Source organism: Xyrauchen texanus, chromosome 37, assembly GCF_025860055.1.
Source record: "Xyrauchen texanus isolate HMW12.3.18 chromosome 37, RBS_HiC_50CHRs, whole genome shotgun sequence".
Lineage (NCBI taxonomy): Eukaryota > Metazoa > Chordata > Actinopteri > Cypriniformes > Catostomidae > Xyrauchen > Xyrauchen texanus.
Genome location: NC_068312.1, coordinates 21,171,120 through 21,190,840, shown reverse-complemented (window position 1 = coordinate 21,190,840; position 19,721 = coordinate 21,171,120). Strand labels below are relative to the sequence as shown.

At 40.0% G+C, this 19,721-nt stretch overlaps 1 pseudogene; it reads left to right on the top strand.

Moving 5' to 3' along the window:
* Window positions 1-4,148: 4,148 nt before the first annotated feature.
* On the top strand, window positions 4,149-18,744 carry LOC127630558 (solute carrier family 52, riboflavin transporter, member 3-A-like; annotated as a pseudogene).
* Window positions 18,745-19,721: the final 977 nt, after the last annotated feature.

Here is a 19,721-nt window from a genome sequence, read left to right as displayed (position 1 = left end):
ACAATGCAAGTTATAGGTGACCAACACTTTGAAGATTCTAAAAGCACAAAGACAGCCTAAAATTAATCCATTTGACTCCAGTAGTTCAATTAATATTTTAAGTAATCCAATCAGTTAGGGGTGAGAAAATACCAAAATATAACTCCTTTTTATATGAATCATGACATCAGCAGTCTCCTTGGCGATCATGAGCAAGTAGTTTTAGTCTGTTCTTACCCCAAACTGATTAGATAGCTTCAGAAGTATTTTTTAATGAATTTATCATATTTAAAAGGTATTAAAATACTGGATTAAATGGATTAAACCACTAGAGTTTTATGGATTACTTTTATGATGTTTTTATGCTTTTTTGAGCCTTGCATGATTTACTTGCTTTGTATGGACCTACAGAGGTGAGATCTGTGATTTGTTTGTGTTCTGCAGAAGAAAGAACATCTGGGAAGGCACATGTGTGAGTAAATTGTGAGAGAATATACATTTTTTGGGGAACTATTTCTTTAGTCTATAAAACATGTCCAAAAAGAACATTTAAAAAAGAACACATACACGATATAAAGCTGCTAGACATTAAAGACATGGTAACATCTCAAACCTTTAAATGTTTTCCAAAAACAAAAATGCCATACATGACTGCTAACTGGACTGGACTATACTCACACTAGCTGATAAACTAATAACATTCTCCAAGAACATGTATCTAAACAGATTTGTTTTTGTGGGGAAAAAAAAAATCTATTCTGGAATAAAACTTGGTAATAAACATACCAAGTTTTCTTGCTAAACAAATAACAGTTATGATTGCTCTAAGCTTGTATTTTTATTTTTTTACTTTAAGACATATCCCTCTATTCAGTGCATTCTGGACAAAAACCTGGTCCAGAAAAACAAAGAAAAGGCTTTGTTTGCAAAACACTTTTTTTTTTTTTTTTTTGTGATCAATATTTTATTTAAAGTTACCATATAACAAAAGCATATCAAGGCTCGCTGAACTATATACAGACAGATGCCATGAAAACAGTGAAAAATGCCATAAAAAAGGGGGGGGGATTACAGAGATAGGAAGATGTATGGTGTCAAAATCTCAGTTTATCTAACAGAATGTCCGCAATTTTTGTCCAGCTCTGAATAGTATTGTCCTTTGCACCGTTGACCTTGGCAGTGGTGCCTTCCAGCAATACAATGTCTCTGAAATAAGATAACCAAATTAAGGATGTTGGTATGGATGGCTCTATCCATAGCTTCAAAATAGTCTTTTGGCAGCCGTACTTGCTGACAGTAAGGTCCTTTTATGATGAGCATTCAACTGAAGAGCGGAGTTATCTAACAGTTGAAGTAGCAATGGGTAAAACTCTTAAAAATAAGTTTGTTTTTAAGTGCTTGCACTTTGGTGGATACACATCCATTTCTAATAATATCTTCTGAAAGGCCTCAAATGTATACATCAGTTGTTTGGGATTGCTGAGTTTTAGGGCATATGTGAATCCCAGAAGAATCGCACAGGCTTTAGCAACATTTTCAAACCCATGACTTGGACCCCCTCCAAGATGATGCTGAAGTCCTCCTGCTCACACTTTGTGCTGACAGCAATTTTCATTATGTGCTGCAGGAAATCTGGCTGAACATCTGCATTAGAGCACTAAAGAACACAAACACATAAGCATTTGATACTTCTCATGTTGCAAGTACTTCTAGCATGTCAGCATTTTAAAAAGTGATGCATGTATTTTTTTTATGCTAAAATACTCTTATACCTCATTTATTATTCCGAGACAACTATTAGCAAACCACATGTTGTCTGATTTCTCTGAAAAGTATAAACATTGTGACTCTTTGACTACATTCATAAAATCCATTCTGACTGGCTGTCTGTAATGCAACTCTTATGAGAAGGGGGTGCACAAAATTCAGTTCATCAGATAAGTTGTGTTAAAAGTCACCAGACTGTAACAATGAAAACCTAGTCAAAACAATTACTAGTGTATTGTGCCTATCACCTCCTTTTGTGTTTCACAGAGAGGCTGATTATTAAATGTTTAAATAGACAAAAGTACTAATGCATTTAATTTTTATTATTAGTTAGAAAATTATTAGTAGTACAGATTAACTTTCATAACAGTTTACAGTACAAATCAATTTATTAATACATGTATATATTTCCACATTTATACATTTCCAAATATCTTTCTGAATGCTAATGAGGGGGCTTGTTTTCTCCCTCAGACATTGCAATTGAGCTGAGTGCTCCAGAGTGAAGCTTGGAGGCCACACTGGCTTGTTGTTGACAAAAGAAAATGTGAGTCAACAGACTTGAAATATAGCCACAGATGGGTGTGGATGTAAATTGTAAAATAAATTAATGAGGAAATACATATTTGTGGAAATAAATTAATAAAATAATACATGATAAAAAATTTTTTTTACATTTATTTGGAAATGTTTTTATTTTTAATTTAGGCAGTTTTGCTCCTCCATAAAGCTTTTTCAGAGGTTGTGAAGCACGTCTTTTCATTCTCTAGTCTTGAACAACCACTTTCAACCAGGGGTTTTCAATTCTGCTCCTGGTGACCCACAGCTCTGCATAGTCCCCCTGATCTGACAGACCCAGATCAGGTCATGGAGCCTTTATTAACGAGCTGATGATTTAAAACATGTGCAGAGTTGTGTGTCCCCAAGAAGACCACTGGTTTACAGGCTACTTTTACCTTTTTTTTCATCATGGTATTTTATAGAAGACTAGATGTAATCTTTATCGGCACTGAAATGCACAGTCCAAAAAATTGGGGAAATACTGGGCTGACAGTAGCAGAAGTGGGAGTTAGCATTGAGGAGGAAAGATCAGCACCACTGATTATGAGACTGCAAGAATGAATGTTTCTCTCATTAGTTGTTGCAAGTTGCTCATGATAAAAAAGCACAGCAAATTAAGTTCTGTAACTCCATCGGAAGGCTACCCATAAAATCAAATTTTATTCTCGGGACGTCTGGTCACCCTAGTGTCACTTGAAAAAAATGTACAAAAACTGAGATAAAGCAAAAAGTGACCATTTGTTTAGTCTGATCATGTTGGTTTTCAAACTGTTTCTGAAACACATCTTGCTGTTTTTTTTTCCCATGTTACAATAACCATGGCATAACCATCCCCCATTTATATGCCATCTCCATGCGAATGGGTGAAGAAAAGGGGTAGCATTATAAAACAATCACCTTTTTTTCATCAGACCACCATATTTTCTCCACAAAACTGACATTTAGATGTCTCTCTTATTTTACACACATGATTCAACTAGCTCATCAGGACAGGCTTCCACATAAACTAAGAAAATAAAATAAGGGAACCATCCAAAATGTGCAATGTTAGTGGTGCACCAGATCTGGATTGAACACACCTGGTCAACCTTTAATGAGACAACTATGAAATAAAAAGAAATTATAAATTATTAAGGCTTACCTTTTAGCGTGTACACTTGTCGACCTGTCTATCAAAATGTAATCAAATCAGCAGCTGTTCACTTTCAAACGAATTGGTGTCCATAAATCAAAACAAAAACTGTACGACATTTTACCAAATAATAAGGCTGTATTCTCCCTATTTAATGAGTTGAATTGGTGCTTGAAAATTAAACCACAAAATTGCTAAAAATCTCCTAAAATAAAGTAGTTGTCTTCTCTCTTAAATGTTTCTTATAAGTTAAATGTCCCCAATATTCTTTATATAATGCAAAGCCATAATTTCAAATATGAAATATCCGTAATATTTATACATTTTATGTAAATTTTTTTAATAAAATTTACTTGACACATGAATCACTTTTTACAGCAGAATCTGCCCAAAGTTACTTTAATTATAGATTTAAAATCCTCTGGTAGTTAAAGAAATATTCCAGGTTCAATGCAAGTTAAGCTCAATCGACAGCATATGTGGCAAAATATTGATTACCAAAACAATTAAATTAAAAGTTTTTAATTTCAAGTTTTTGCCTTTAAACCCTCTAAACATTAGCCCCATTCACTTCCATAGTAAGTGTCTCATTGTAAAATGTATTTTTGTGGTAATCAACATTATGCCACAACTAATGTCAATTGAGCTTAACTTGTATTGAACCTGGAATATTCCCTCAACATCTCAGAAGATGACAATTTCGGGTGCGTACACTAAGGAAAGCTTATGACGCATGGGATTGCGAAAGGTCTTTTTGGAAGTGAAGTACCAAATGGAAGAGCCAGTTCAGTTTGAAAACATGCAGCAATCCAGTGGTTGAGATAGCAATGGCTACCTCTACAAAAATCTTTGTAGCTGGCAGAGCAACATTATGTTCACAATTATAGGTTGCATGGAGCAGCGTCACTATTGCAAACCCTTGCGTTTTCCCTCTCTGTCCTTCTGACGCACCAACCCTTTTGCAATGAAGTAGCTGCATTCTCTGACATATTGTAACTCTAGGCATCATTAGACATTTAATCTCAACGGATTTCACACTTGCCTGTCATTCAAATTTAAATTGCCAATACTTAGTTACTACTACTACTACAAAACTACCCTCTGCTTCTTTCAAAGGTGACTGGCTGTTGTCTCCAAGGGAAGAAGACTTCAAAACCAAGTCGAACTGGAGTGACGTCACACCAAAACTGATACTAAAGTGACAAAGAAAACATTTGGACATCTCTCAAACCAACACATTTGCTGTCTGTCATAGTCTTCAGTATGCCTCTGTACACCTATGCCTTGGCATGTGCTTTTGGTCTAGGCTCCCGGGTGGCCATTAATGGCTTGTGGGTGGAGCTTCCAATGATGCTGGAGGGCTGGGACTTACCCTCTTACCTCACAGTCATCATTCAGCTTGCCAACATCGGCGCTCTGCTGGTCACCCTGGCACACAAATTCTGTCCTGGGCGTCAATGTGAAAATCTGGTTATCTACACAGTCCTGTTAATCAGTGTTGTAGCCTGTGTTCTACTGGCTTTGTTTTGGAAGAACACCACAGTGTTCCTCGGTCAACGACGTAGCACAGCATTCTTTATCCTGACATTTTTTCTCGCATTAGTCGATTGCACCTCCTCTGTAACTTTCCTGCCATTTATGATGCAGCTTTCAGCCAAATACATCACCACATACTTCACATCGGAGAGGGGCTGAGTGGCCTGGTTCCAGGCCTAGTGGCACTGGTGCAGGGGGTCGGGATGACAAAATGTTTCAACATGTCACATACATCAGATAACCTTACAGATCCTGGATACACAATCTATGTAGTGCAGTATCTCCCTCCCAATTTCTCCACAGATATCTTTTTCTCCTTCCTGTAATGACAGCAATAAGTCTGGGTGCTTTCTTCATACTAAGTCATGTGCCTCGCACCTTTGAACTCTCCACTGAGAATCTTGCCCAGACTCAAATGCTGTGGCAACAGTCTGCAGAGGCTTGGAAGAACCAACAAGTCCAGAGAAAGAAGAAAAGAAGCAGACCAAAGTGTCAATCCTTGCATCACTGCACACTGGTTACCAGCTCACATTCATCTATTTCATGGTGGTGTGGGTGAACGGTGCAACAAATGGACTGTTGCCATCTGTGCAGACATTCTCCTGTATGCCCTATGGAAATATGGCCTATCATCTGTCAGCTGCCCTGCCGTCTGTGGCAATCCAGTAGCATGCATCATTGCCATGTTTTTCCCAAATCGGTAACCTCTCCTCTTTTCCTTGATTCCAGTTTAACCATCTTTCATTTATTTACCAGCTTTCACTGGTTTTTTAAGGATTGTTTATATAAGCTGCATTTTATGTAGTTTTAAGTAGAACAAGGCCTAGGGTGCCACTTGCTGGGAGAGGCCACCCCCCTCCCCTTCTTAAAGAATACCTTCAATTTGTATGATGAATTTACCAAAATTTAAGCCTTTTTCACTCGCAAATAATAAATTAAAATACTAAAAATCAACCAAAAAATTGTAAATCAAATATACTGACATGTCAATAACATAAAACGTCATTGGTTAGTGCTTCATGACATCATGATAAGTCAGCACTATTTTTTGTTGCAATCAACAGTAGTCCACAGATGCTGTCACTAGAGCTAAAGTTGTACTTAACACAGAATATTTATTTTCTCACATAAGGATGTTTGGAAGGTTCTGGCATGTGCTTCATAATAGCAGATTGACTAACAGGAAGTTTATGTGATTTTCTTCCAGCTCATTAGTATTTCTGGGTTCCATGTGTCTGCTGGGCTCTGGTTTTGTAGGCTACAATATGGCCATGGCTGCAATGAGTCCTTGCCCGTTACTCCAAGATACACCTGTAGGGGATGCTATTATAGTAAGTTACTGTACATAGTACTGTGTTCAGCCATTTTCTAGATAAATATTTTTTAAACGTTTGCCTGTTGTTGTTGCCATAAATATTAAAATCTAAATTCAATGGTACATTTACATAACATGTAAATAATACATGTAAGTGTTTAATTTATTATTGGGGTAAACCTAAAATCCAAACCCATTTGCAGAATAAATCTGGCTAATGAGATGAGAGATACCAGTGCTCTCAACACCTGTATATACTAATACCGTATACTAACGTATAATGTGGAATCATCACTTATTCAATATTGTGTATTAAATCCACACAAGATGCTGTTTGTCCTGTATTTCAGCATCTTACACCCAAACTGCTAAGAATGTTTAACAAACCGAGAGCATTGGACCTGAAATACAAACCTTTCGCTTGAGTTGTGTGAGATATCAGCTGTTCAGATGGCACACTTGACAAATGCGGCCAGGGGGAAGTTTAAAGACAATCGGCGCATATTTTCTGTTGTGTTTTCTGCCAGAAGCAGAAGATTTTTGTGAAACACACAGCATTCAAGTGCATGATAATTGTTTCTCACCATTGTGATGATAAAACACCCGGTAAATGCACATATTCATGACATTACATAAGTCAGTGTCTGTCAAGACTCCATTATAATGCATGGTTGCTTAAGACAGTACTAGGACTTGAACCAGGGCAATATCTAATGAAGTGAAACGTGGTAATGATTCTAGGGGCCCACATGTCCAACTGTATTTTTTTTATATGAAAGGGGCCAGGTCCAATATACCGGTGGGGGGCCCAGAATTCCATGCTTTGGCTCTTCTTGAACTAATATAGTTACCCAGGAAGGCCAAATAAGCGGTATATAGACCTACTATTTTTTTTTAACACATTAGTAATATATTTACAACCTGATGACCCTAATTTTAAACGGAAAGACGGTTTGTTGAACTTTAATTAACAGAAAAGACTTAAGCTTCATTTAAGTGAAGAAAAAAAATTCTTTCTATACTGATTGCAGCTTCATTATTTTGTCAAAAAGTAGTGTTTAATTAAAAATGAAAACTGATAGAAATGTGGTTCTTCCTAATCATATGAAAGCGGTTAACATTATGTGTTAGGGGCCATTCACACCGAATGCATTTTATGTCTTTCTGTTTTTTTGTTTTCCTATGTAAGTGTTAGGTGGACCCCTTTAACTGTTACACAGGGAAATAAAGTCCTCTATTTCGAGCTGGAATGTCACTATTTGGCTGGCAGAACGTTTGCAACCCTAAACATGACACGTCTAAACTTACCATCTAAAATATCATAAACTTACAAACATTTTACTTCAACAATGAATGAGAACCTAATTTGTCACAGAGAGCAATCCTCAAATCATTTTGTATTTATTACCTTGTTTCATGTTTTGTCGTGGGTGTTCTTCACTGATCTGTTGTCCTACGTAAAGGTGATGGTGGGTGTGATTCTGAGGGACCGGTATCACAGTGCACTCGTGTGGTGTGGAGCAGCAGTGCAAGCAGGCTCCTTGTTGGGCTCCGTCATTATGTTTTCTCTGATCAACATTTATCACCTCTTCCAGTCAGGGGATATCTGCAGGCATATTGTATTGTTATGATAGTTTCTACAGCATTCATTTGTGGTGTGAAGGACTCATATAGGAATAATCTACTCACACTGAGGCTGAGTGCAAAGAGTTAATGTAGACTCACTTTAGACTAGATTAATCTATTTAGTGTGCCAGGCCATCCTGAGAATAATGACGATATATGTGGCACTGATGTATGAAACATGCCTGTATTGTGTTTCGATTCTCATCCCTGTCATGCTATCATGAATTCACCATTTTTAAAACATTTCACTGTCACAAATATTTCTGGATAATTCTGGACCACATTTTCATCAAATCAGCAATAAAATCGGACAACATAGGTATCAGAAATTGTGCTTCTTTAATGCAAAAAAGTATTTTTCAGGCTGGTTCAGTTAATGCGCATGCACGTTCTCGAGTTATCTGACAGGCGAGGTCTCTTTAAAAAAGATGATCGGCTCTTTACCCTTAAGGCCTGACAGTTTATGTTTTCTACACCTGCCATATTGGGTGTTCCAATTTCTCCTTTTTATTTGAATCCATGTGGTCTGTCTTGGGGCTAAATAGACTCTGGTAATAATACCATACACATGAAAGTTACAGGGCTTTTAGGTTGGTCATGAAAGGAGTTGAAATATTGGATATAACTGTGTACACACAAAGTGTTTTATTTTTTTATTTTTATTTTTTTACCAAACTAGTATTTTGTAAACATGTATAATTATACTACTATATACTATATTAAGCCCATAGTACTTTTGGAACAGTGTGTATTTGAATGTAGACTGCCATTGTAATTGGAGTACTGTATGCACAATTGCTTTGCTTGTTTTTACTGGGGGGCAAGAAATTAATTTCTGTGGTAACTGGAAATTATGTCGCAGATGCTGTTGATTCGATCTTGAATTGAACCCGAAATGTTCTAAAAAAACAAAGAAAAAACAAAAACTGACACTGTCGTCAAACTTTATCACCACTAGATGACGCTCATTTGCTGTATATGTTTTGCTCACGGGACCGCAAAATTACAGCCTGAGGTTTTAAAAGTAAGCTGTATTGCTGACAGAAACATAAATATTATACTATGAAAGAAATAAATTCTAATGGTAATTACATTGTTTATAATGAGTGATATCAGCAAATTAAGTTTTATTTGTCATTTATTACTTGCCATTTAGTGAAAGATTTGATCGTTTTTCATCCAAAGCAATTTACAGTTCAGCGGTTGCAGAGACTACCTTGTAAACTCTCTTGTAGCAACCTGGGATTTAGTGTTCTGCTCGAGGGTACAAATTGTGATTAGGATCTCAGTAAATGCCCAAAGTAGAATAGCTGCAAGCAGGACCGTAGCTAGTGGGGTGAAAAGTGGCAATAACTTTCAGGGCCCACAGGTCCAGAAGGGCCCCACAACAAATTCTAAACAGTATGTTTTAATAGGAAAGGGGCCCAGAGCAATATACAGACAGGGGGCCCAGAATATCTTGCTACTTTCCTGGCTCTTATTGCTTTTATAAAACTTTTTATATATTAAGAATATTATGGACCTGTGTGAGAAATTATATTTTACATTAAGGGGGATATTTGCCCACTGGATTTGATTTACAGAGGAATTTTTTACTTTATGAATATGTTTTTAACCATTTACAACACAAGTAGTGGCTCATCCATTTTTGTTAATACTACTGTAAAATATGAATTTATTAAATTAATTAATACAAATTATTAAGCCTTAAAATCCTTACCTCTTCATAATGAAATCGACATTAATAGAATGTTTTGGGTTCAATACAAGTTAAGCTCAATCGATTTTATCACATTAAATCATGTATACACGCATATCCGTTATGTCTTGCAGCTATACTTTTGGAAAAATCTGTATTTTAACGTTCAAAGATTTCCCATCATTCACTTCCATTATAAGTGCCTCACTGTAAACCAGATTTATATTTATTTATTTTTTATAATTTGGAATGCCCAATTCCCACAACTTAGGAGGTCCTCGTGGTGGTATGGTTACTCTCCTCAATCCGGGTGACGGAGGACAAGTTTCTGTTGCCTCCGCTTCTGAGACAGTCTATCCGCACATATTATCATGCTCATTGTGCATGACAAAGCAGAGACTCTGCATGTGGAGGCTCATGCTACTCTCTGCGATCCACGCACAACTTACCACGCGCCCCATTGAGAACGTGAACCACTAATCGCGATCATGAGGAGGTTACCCAATGTGACTCTACCCTCCCTAGCAACTGGGCCAGTTTGGTTGCTTAGGAGACCTGGCTGGAGTCACTCAGCACACCCTGGATTCGAACTCGCGACTGGTGGTTGTCAGTGTTGATACTCGCTGAGCTATCCAGGCCCCAGATTTTAGCTTTTTTTTTAAAGGCAAGTCAAAATCAATTTTTATGGTAATCATTATTATGCCACAAATGCTGTCGATTGAGTTTAACTTGTGAAGTTTTCTTTAATTAATATGTTATGCCATAATACGTATAACTACGTCTACAATAAGAATAGATTTTACATTACAAGGCCATTTTTTTTCCCCCGGAAGTTTGAATTTTGGGAGCATTTTTGGCATAAATTTTGCCACAAGCCCCTTTTATTCGACCCTTTTTCGGACACAGTTTTTAATATATATTTATTTTATGAAGCAAATTTAACAAGTGCCATCATTCCTGTATCAAATATATTCCCTGTCATAAAAGAGTGTTGCTGTGGATAAAACAATCCATAATGGGTGCTGTAAAGTGATATGGTGAACAAGTGTTTCACATCATAGCCGTTACTATATTGTGGGCTATTACTTTATTGTTACTATAAGGGCCATAGCAAGGTCATCTGGCCCCCCTGACTGTATATTGCTCTGGGCCCCTTTCCTATTTTAAAATACAGTTTAGGATTTGTTGTGGGGCCCCATGGATCTTTGGGCCCCTAGAATCATTGCCATCGTTCACCCCACTAGCTACGGCCCTGGTTACTATATTGAATCACTACAGGTGAACATATTATCAGAAATACATTTACAGATGACTGAGGAGAGACAAAAAATGAGCAGTATTATTTCACTCAGCCCTTTCTCTCATGGGATTCAAGAGAAAGACAAAGAAGGGAGACACAGAGAGTAAAGGAGAGCGTGGTGTCAGCTGCTGACCCTGATTCTTGGGCACTCAGGAATGCTTGACTGATCCTAACAGGGTGTAAAATCCTAAAAGACCCCCATCCACCCACCCCACGCAAAGCCTGTAGGTCAGAGGTCAGGAGATCATGCAGATGCCCTCTTCTCACTGTAGTCAGCATCTCAGGGGAAACAAGGCATTTCCTGAAATCTTCACAATGAGACATCTGAGGATCATATAGGTCTGTCTGTGTGGCCTTTCAAATATTGACAATACAAAGTAATTAAATGTAAAGTAATATAAATTGGTCAGTAGTTTGGTTTCATCTTTGTGTGTGTTTTTTTTAAATATATATTTTTATAAGCATTTTCCTGTCTTTGCTGATCAGTTGTTGCAGATAATAGCTATTTTGATCAATTAATGCAGAAAGAGCCCCAATACACTGAGAACATGTTAACTAAAAATGTGCCTCATGTGGTAACATCTATATTAGCTATAAAAATATGATTTAACATAACTAAATCATCCTAAAAATCCATTATCGGTCTACTTCTGGACATTTGAACTAAGAATGTGTCTCCTTGAATTTCAGATTTTCACTTGTTTTTCATTTATATTCTTAAAACCCTCTGAACAACAGGCTGCTGCTGTTTCCAAAGATATTTTCAGATGCCCTTGTGTGTATCAAGGGAACCTTTACAAAACCACTGTCATCTGCTTCACTCCCCATTAGCTGTTCAAACACCCTTGTATGTGTCACTTTACAGTCTGAAGACACTCATGAACCACTGTCCTCTGTTAGTTTATCCATTTAAGGGCCCAATTGTTCTTGTGTGAAAAATGGGGTAGAAATAAGCAGAGTGCCTGGATAATTAGCTCAATTTCTTGGATCTCTCTTTTTTTGTCTGTCTCTGTCCCTTTGTGCTACCATGGTATTGACATGCAAAGTGTTTGGTGAGGAGAGTGTATGATTTTCTGGCTGAGTGTCAGATGGTCTTTCACTCTCCCAGCTGGTCCAAGAGCACGTAGCCACCTGGTTTCCTTATTTTCGGTCACGTGAGAGCTACAGAGTGTTGAGGGCTCTTTAAAAATCACTGCTGCGAGTTCCATCTGCTGTACTCTCCAAACTTCAACAACATCAACATGCCCTTAAGTCTCCCAAGCCATCAGCAGAGACTCCACTGAAACAGGCTTTGTGAATTGAAAAGTTACACACTGATGTCCTCCAACCAACTGAAAAATTAAATATTGACGATAAGTTAGAAACAATGTACAGTCAGTTTGTCAATATCACAAAATATGTCCTGACAGGGTGATTTTTATAATTAATATTTAGATAATTCTCAGTTCTTGTCAGAGGTGAAGTAATGATGTAAAACAAAAGTTTCCATTCCAGTGTTTTGAGGTAATATGTTACAAAATTCATCATTGTGAAACACTGGAGTCAGAGCATGATGAGTTTTTGGTGCTCTGAATAAACACGTCCTCTGGAGATGCATCAGCTGTTTTGTCTTCTACATTCAACTGTTTAAGCGTTATGGTAACACGATCATTGATGACGTTTTAATAAACTGCGCTCAGTCATTCACACTGTCTGACAGATGTAAAGGTTTCCTCCCCTTTATTGTACCAGAGAGGTTCAGCAAGGGTCAACTGAGTCCCCTTGGGATCCTTAAGTTGCTGATGGTGTGTGTTGGGACATATGGGGGCCATTTAGGATGTGAAACACTGTGAGGAAGTGAGAGCTTGTTAGTCTGTTTTATTGAGTTCATTATTTCCCACTGAATGTGTTTGAGTTTGTTGTGGACAGTACACGTTGGACGTCAGTAAATGTTTGTCTCCCTACCACTGTTCAAGATGCAGACATACTCCCTCAGTTTAAGTCTAGACTAAAGCTCATCTATTTAGCCAGGCATACACCTAATTTATCCTCCAACCCACAATTAGACTGCACTAGTTGGGTCTGCCGGAACCAGAAACCAGAAACATTGATCATGATTTATAACTCTGCAATAAATTGAATGGCATCTATGCTTATATTATTTTATTTGTTTCCCTGTCTCAACCTCGGGACTCCTATCCTGAGGTCACCAGAACCGGCTGGATCCAGCAGCATTCTTGCTTCGTGTTGGACTCCACTGCTACGTGTCGCTGAATGATGATGACTAAATGCAGCAGGTGCCAGCCAAACATCACTTCAGTCTATTATGATGGATTTCAGAGAATGAAATGATGCCAACTCCAACCATAAGACATGGGATACTTCATATGCCATTGTCTGAACCTTGGATTTAGGATGCACCACACTGAACCTCACCGAAATTACCGGCCAGGTTGAACTGCATTTCACATTCCTGATCTCTGCCTGCATCACCTCAGTCTATTGATGGACTACGATCTTGAAATGGAATGCATAGACTAACAATTGCCAAAAAAAGCCTTCATCAGCCAATTAACAAGGACAATTGCATCTATGTGGACTTCTGCAGTTAATCCAGGATGGACTTCAAAGACATTAGTCATTAATCTTACGGTTCAAACAAAATCGATGTTTAAAGACTGACCCTTAATACTTATTTAGATTAATACCATTTTAAACCATGACTTGCACTATACATAAGTAATATTGTCATTATATTCATAATGATAGCCAGAGGGGAACTGGCCCCCACAGTGAGTCTGGTTTCTCCCAAGGTTATTTTTCTCCATTAATCAACATCTTATGGAGTTTTGTGTTCCTTGAAACATTCGCCTTCAGCTTGCTCACTGGGGTTATTAATACAATTATTATTTAATTACTTATTTTTAAACATGATTAACAGTCTTATTTTATCTAATTACACAATGATGATTCATCAGCATTATAGACATTACAGTTTTATCGTCTGTTAATGCTGATCTCCTGTAAAGCTGCTTTGAAACGATGTGTGTTGTGAAAGGCGCTATACAAATAAAATTGACTTGACTTGACATTTCTGAGTAGCGAGGTTGTAGCTTCGCTAGTTTTTAAATCAAGTAGCTTTTCAGTAGCGAAGCTATATTTTTGATTTGGTAATGTCATAGCTTTGACAAAAGCTACACTGCTACATCATGCATGCACCTGGTGTTTACTATCCCCCTTTTTGAATTAGAACTGAAGATGTAAGACTCAAATGAATCGCTCTTCTGAGTTTTTTACATTAAATTGGCCAAATGTGATAGTAAAGCTGTCTGAATCGGTTTACAATTAAATCTGAATGACTCACAGCTGACGCTCATGCTGCTGAATCATTTGGTGCATGCTCTCACTTGGCAACATGCTCACGGAATATTTTAAAATATGGAAAATAAAGATAACTCTGGTTGCAGTGGATCTGCAATCAAATGATACCAAACCTGCAAATCCGTCCTGTCATTTGCCAGTGAAGGTCTTTATTAAGTTCAACACATGTACAGATTGTGAGTTACTACTGTACTACTATTTTATTTCTTTCATCACATTCCCAGTGGGTCAGAAGTTTACACACATTTTGTTAGTATTTGGTAGCATTGCCTTTAAATTGTTTAAATTGGGTCAGACTTTTTGGGAAGCCTTCCACAAGCTTCTCACAATAAGTTGCTGGAATTTTGGCCTCTTCCTCCAGACAGAACTAGTGTAACTGAGTCAGGGTTATAGGCCTCCTTGCTCGCACATGCTTTTTCAGTTCTGCCCACAAATTTTCTAACAGATTAAGGTCAGGGCTTTGAGATGACCACTCCAATACCTTGACTTTGTTGTCCTCAAGACATTTTGCCACAACTTTGGAGGTATACTTGGGGTCATTTCCATTTGAATGACCCATTTGCGACCTAGCTTCAACTGCCTGGCTGATGTCTTGAGATTTTGCTTCAATATATCCACATAAATGTACTTCCTCATGATGCCATCTATTTTGTGAAGTGCACCAGTCCCTCCTGCAGCAAAGCACCCCTACAACATGATGCTGCCATCTTCATGCTTCATGGCTGGGATGGTTTTCTTCAGCTCGCAAGCCTCTCCCTTTTCTTCCAAACATATCAATGGTCAATATGGCCAAACAGTTCAATTTTGTTTCATTAGACCAGAGGACATTTCTGCAAAAAGTAAAATCTTTGTTCCCATGTGCACTTGCAAACTGTAGTCTGGCGTTTTTTAAGGTGGGTTTGGAGCAGTGACTCCTTCCTTGCTGGGCAGCCTTTCAGGTTATGTTGATTTAGGACCTGTTTTACTGTGGATATAGATAATTGTCTACCTGTTTCCTCCAGCATCTTCACAAGGTCCTTTGCTGTTGTTCTGGGATTGATTTGCACTTTTCACAACAAACTACATGCATCTCTAGGAGAAAGAATGCATCTTGTCTCCTTCCTGAGCATTATGATGGCTGTGTGGTCCCATGGTGTTAATACTTGCATACAATTGTTTGTACAGATGAACGTGTTACTTTCAGGTGTTTGAATATTGCTCCCAAGGATACACTGGACTTGTGGAGTTCCACAATATTTTTCTGAGGTCTTGGCTGATTTCTTTTGATTTTCCCATGAGGTCAAGCAAAGAGGCACTGAGTTTGAATGTATGCCTTAAAATACATCCACAAGTGCATCAGAAGCTAATGGGCTAATTGTCTAAAGGCTTGAGATTATATTCTGGAATTTTTCAAGCTGCTTAAAGGTACAGTTAACTTAGTGTATGGAGACTTCTGACCCACTGGAATTGTGAAAAAGAACATTAAAAGTGAAACAATCTGTCTGTAAAAAATTGTTGGAAAAATTACGCAAAAAGTAGATGTTCTAAACGACTTGCCAAATCTATTGTTTGCTAAGTGGTTAAAAAATGAGTTTTAATGACTTTAATGACAACCTAAGCATTTATAAACTTCTGACTTCAACTATGTCTGTTTTTCTGTCTGTCTGTCTGTCTGCCTGCCTGCCTATCTCTCGTTCTACACTTTATTATGTATACATTTACACCTGCTTATTCATGCGATTATCTAATCAGCCAATCGTGTGGCAGCAGTGCAATGCATATGCAGATCAGGAGTTTCAGTTAATGTTCACACTAACCATCAGAATGGGGAAAATTTTATCTCAGTGATTTAGACCATGGCAGGAGTTTTGGTGCCAGATGGGCTTGCTTGAGTATTTCTGTAACTGCTGATCTCCTGTGATTTTCATGCACAACAGTATTTAGAAGTTACTCAGAATGTTGCCAAAAATAAAAAATGTCCAGTGAGCATAAATTCTGATGGGGTGACGTGGTGCGAGGAACGGCAACCAGTGGAGTTTTTGGTGCCCTTTAGCCGGTGGAGTTTTTGGTGCCCAACTAGGGTAAGATGGCTCTCCGTAGGGAGTAGTATATGTATAGGGTGCGACAGTACCGGTCAGTAGGCTAATACTACACTGAAGATGAATAATGCCAAGAAATGTACCCTTTATTCAGATGGTCCCTTACCACATCCTGTCTTTGCAGTTGACTACACAAGTCAGTGGGTGGAATCTTCAAGGTAATTAGAAGACTCTCTTCTCCCCTGCAGTGTTCTGGCGAACATCCCTCTGCCTCGACACTAGATGCTTTGCTGGTGAACGGGCCACTTCAGCATCCTGATTCCCCAAAGTGCTTCGGCAGGAGTTGTGTATCCTTATAAAGCAATTGTATATTACTGTGGCAGGGCGGAGGGCGGGGCCGAGTCGTGATCCTACACACCCGTTCCCGTATTTGGCTAATTATGCCTCTGTGAGGAATAAAGGTCGACTGCAGGGGATCGTGCGGGACAGAGAGATCGTTTACGGACATGTCCGTCATGTGTGTGTTTGTGTCTTCTTTTAAGTTTATCATTAAACCATTATTTATATTATCAAGCCGGTTCTCGCCTCCTCCTTTCCATTGATCACTTTACACTGGTGCCGAAAACCCGTGAAGGAGGAGGGATATGCCGTAGTAGAGTCCTCGCCACTACCGTCCACCCCAACGGAGCAGCCGGCCATCTGCCGGGGGACAAGGAGCCCAGCCTCCTGAAAGAGGATGATGGCCGCCGACCGCGAGGGGAGAAGGGGCTCCTAACCAACCGCCTGGAGCGTTCAGGGCCGCTGCCAGGGGCGGAGGAGTTACCTACCAGCCGCTGAAATGCAGCGGGGTTTAAGACCTCCGACCGCGAGCGGGGAGGGGCTCACTCCCGACCGCCTGGAGCAAGAGAACCGCTTCCAGGGGCGGGGGAGACCCCTTCTGTTCCCCGAGAACGCAGTGGGGTGTTCCGTCCACCAGGGGATGGAGGACTGCCTCTGATCTGCCCGGAGAGGCGCGGCTGTTGTCTGATAGAGGGTGGAGGAGTGGCCGAGGCACAAGCTGCGGCGTATCGGAGAACTGTTGAGTAAGTTTTTTTTTTTCATCTCTCTCTCCTCTCTCACTGTCGCTCTGCATTGGCCTTTTCCCTCTTTAAAATTTTACAGTTTTTTTGGGGGGTACTACACTGTTACAGGAAGTACCCTTGTCCCCTCCCTCGTCCAGGTAGATGGGGATGACCTGCCGGCAGACTATATGTAAAGCACGCCCTCCCCAGGAAAGGGGGGGGGGGTGTGTACGTCAGGCCGGGGGCTCCCCAGCCTGAGAGAACGAGGGAGGAATGTGGCAGGGCGGAAGGCGGGGCCCGGTCGTGATCCTTCACACTAGGGCTAATTATGCCTCAGTGAGGAATAAAGGTCGACTGCAGGGGATCGTGCGGGAGAGAGAGATTGTTAACGGACATGTCCGTCATGTGTGTGTTTGTGTCTTCTTTTAAGTTTATCATTAAACTATTATTTATATTGAAAAGCCGGTTCTCGCCTCCTCCTTTCCATTGATCCCTTTACAATTACATATTGTGTATATTTATATATATATATATATATATATATATATATATATATATATATATATATAATCTAAAAGAGTCGCTTACGTGCTTGTGTCTTCTTAAATATGTCATTCCATAAATGTCCATGTGCCAGAGGCACATCCCGCCATCAGATCAGCATAAGAGCTGCATTCTGTGTCTGGGCCTTGCCCACACACAGTCAACACTCAAGGAGACAGACTACTCTTACTACAAGGGCATGACTCAAGATGCTGCACTCGTGAATCACCCTTGTTCTGAAGGACGATTCAGCCTCCCGTGCCCTCCCACCCGCCTCTTCTGTGATACCCGTGGGATCACACGAGGAGGCATAGTGGGACCGTGACTTCGAGCAGGATGAATTTGAGGAGGACCTTGTGCCGGCACATGCCTCGCGAGCCCCTCAATCTTCATGCAACGCGTCTATGCCGATACATTATGTGCGTCTCTTTTAGTGGTTCTGATGCTGGGGATGATGAGGATGTCATGTCTCTTGCTGCACCAGGTGAGTGGCCAGTGGATGATGCTACCAGCCCTCCCCCAGCGAGGGTGAGGAGCGTGTATGCGCTATTGACAAGGAGATGCTTTGCGTCCTTTCAAGGGTGGTCAAAGAGCTCGATATTGAATGGTCTCCTCCAGAGAAACCTACACACTCGCACCTTGATGAATGGTTCCTGCAGTCTGGACACCTTTAAGCGACCGCGTCTCATAGATCTGCACCGTTCTTCCCTGAAGTTCATAATGAACTGTCACAATCCTGGTGCATGCCCAGGATTGCCCTGGTGCACGCCCATGCAGTGAATACATCCTCTCCAATGTGGATCAAGAAAACGGTTATGCCCAACAACCCCGCCTGATGAGGCAGTAGAGGCACACTAACGTCCGCACTGGCTGGAAGAGCATACCCTAGCAGCGGGCCAAACTGGTTCAGCACTCCATGTGATGACGGTGCTCCAAGTTTTTCAAGCTAAGCTCCTCAAACAAATGGACAAGCAAGACTATGATCCAAAGACATTCAAAGAGATCCGCACTATTACAGACTTAGCGCTGCAAGCCACGAAATTCACTGCACAGGCCATTGGCCAGTCAATGAGCAACCTGGTATTTTGGAATAGTCACATCTGGCTGACCCTCACGGAAATGTGTAAATCCGCTCTATTTGATGCTCCGGTGTCTTCAGCTGGCCTTTTCGGAGGCTCTGTGAATAGAATTGATGAGCGCTACATCACTACTCAACAACAATCACAGGCTATGAGACATCATATGCCAAAACGGAGCAGTACTTCATCACAACCGGCTTGCTCCCACTCTGTCTCAGTCCAGCACCTGGCTAAAAACCCCACACCAGCTGCCTCATCACCGGCAAATGTCGCCGCTGGTAAAGCCACGCAAGCTGTGGCCCAAACAACGGCAGCCGCCTCAGCGCAAGCCCTGCACCGATGGAATATGAAATAAATTAAATAAAGGGCTTTTGCACTTCAAAGCCTCACATTATGCACAACCACTTGTGAACTTATGTCATGAACATAAGAAATTGCCCTCTGTTCCGGTCCGTGGACATTTGGCAAGCTCTTACTGGCACTCTGACTGGGTGCTAAAAAACGATCAAACAAGATTATACAATCCAAATTGCATGTTGGCCACCCCATTTCAAGGGTGTTCTGTCTTCGAGCTGAACTACACAATCTTCTCACAAAGAACACGATAGAGGTTGCATCATATGAATGAATAACTCTGCTGTCCCGCTGTGCAAATGCATGGCAAATCCTTACGGGCATGTAAGAGCTGGTGTTTACAACTTTAGAGCACAATCTGCAGTCTGACCAAAACATATACCGGTGTTGC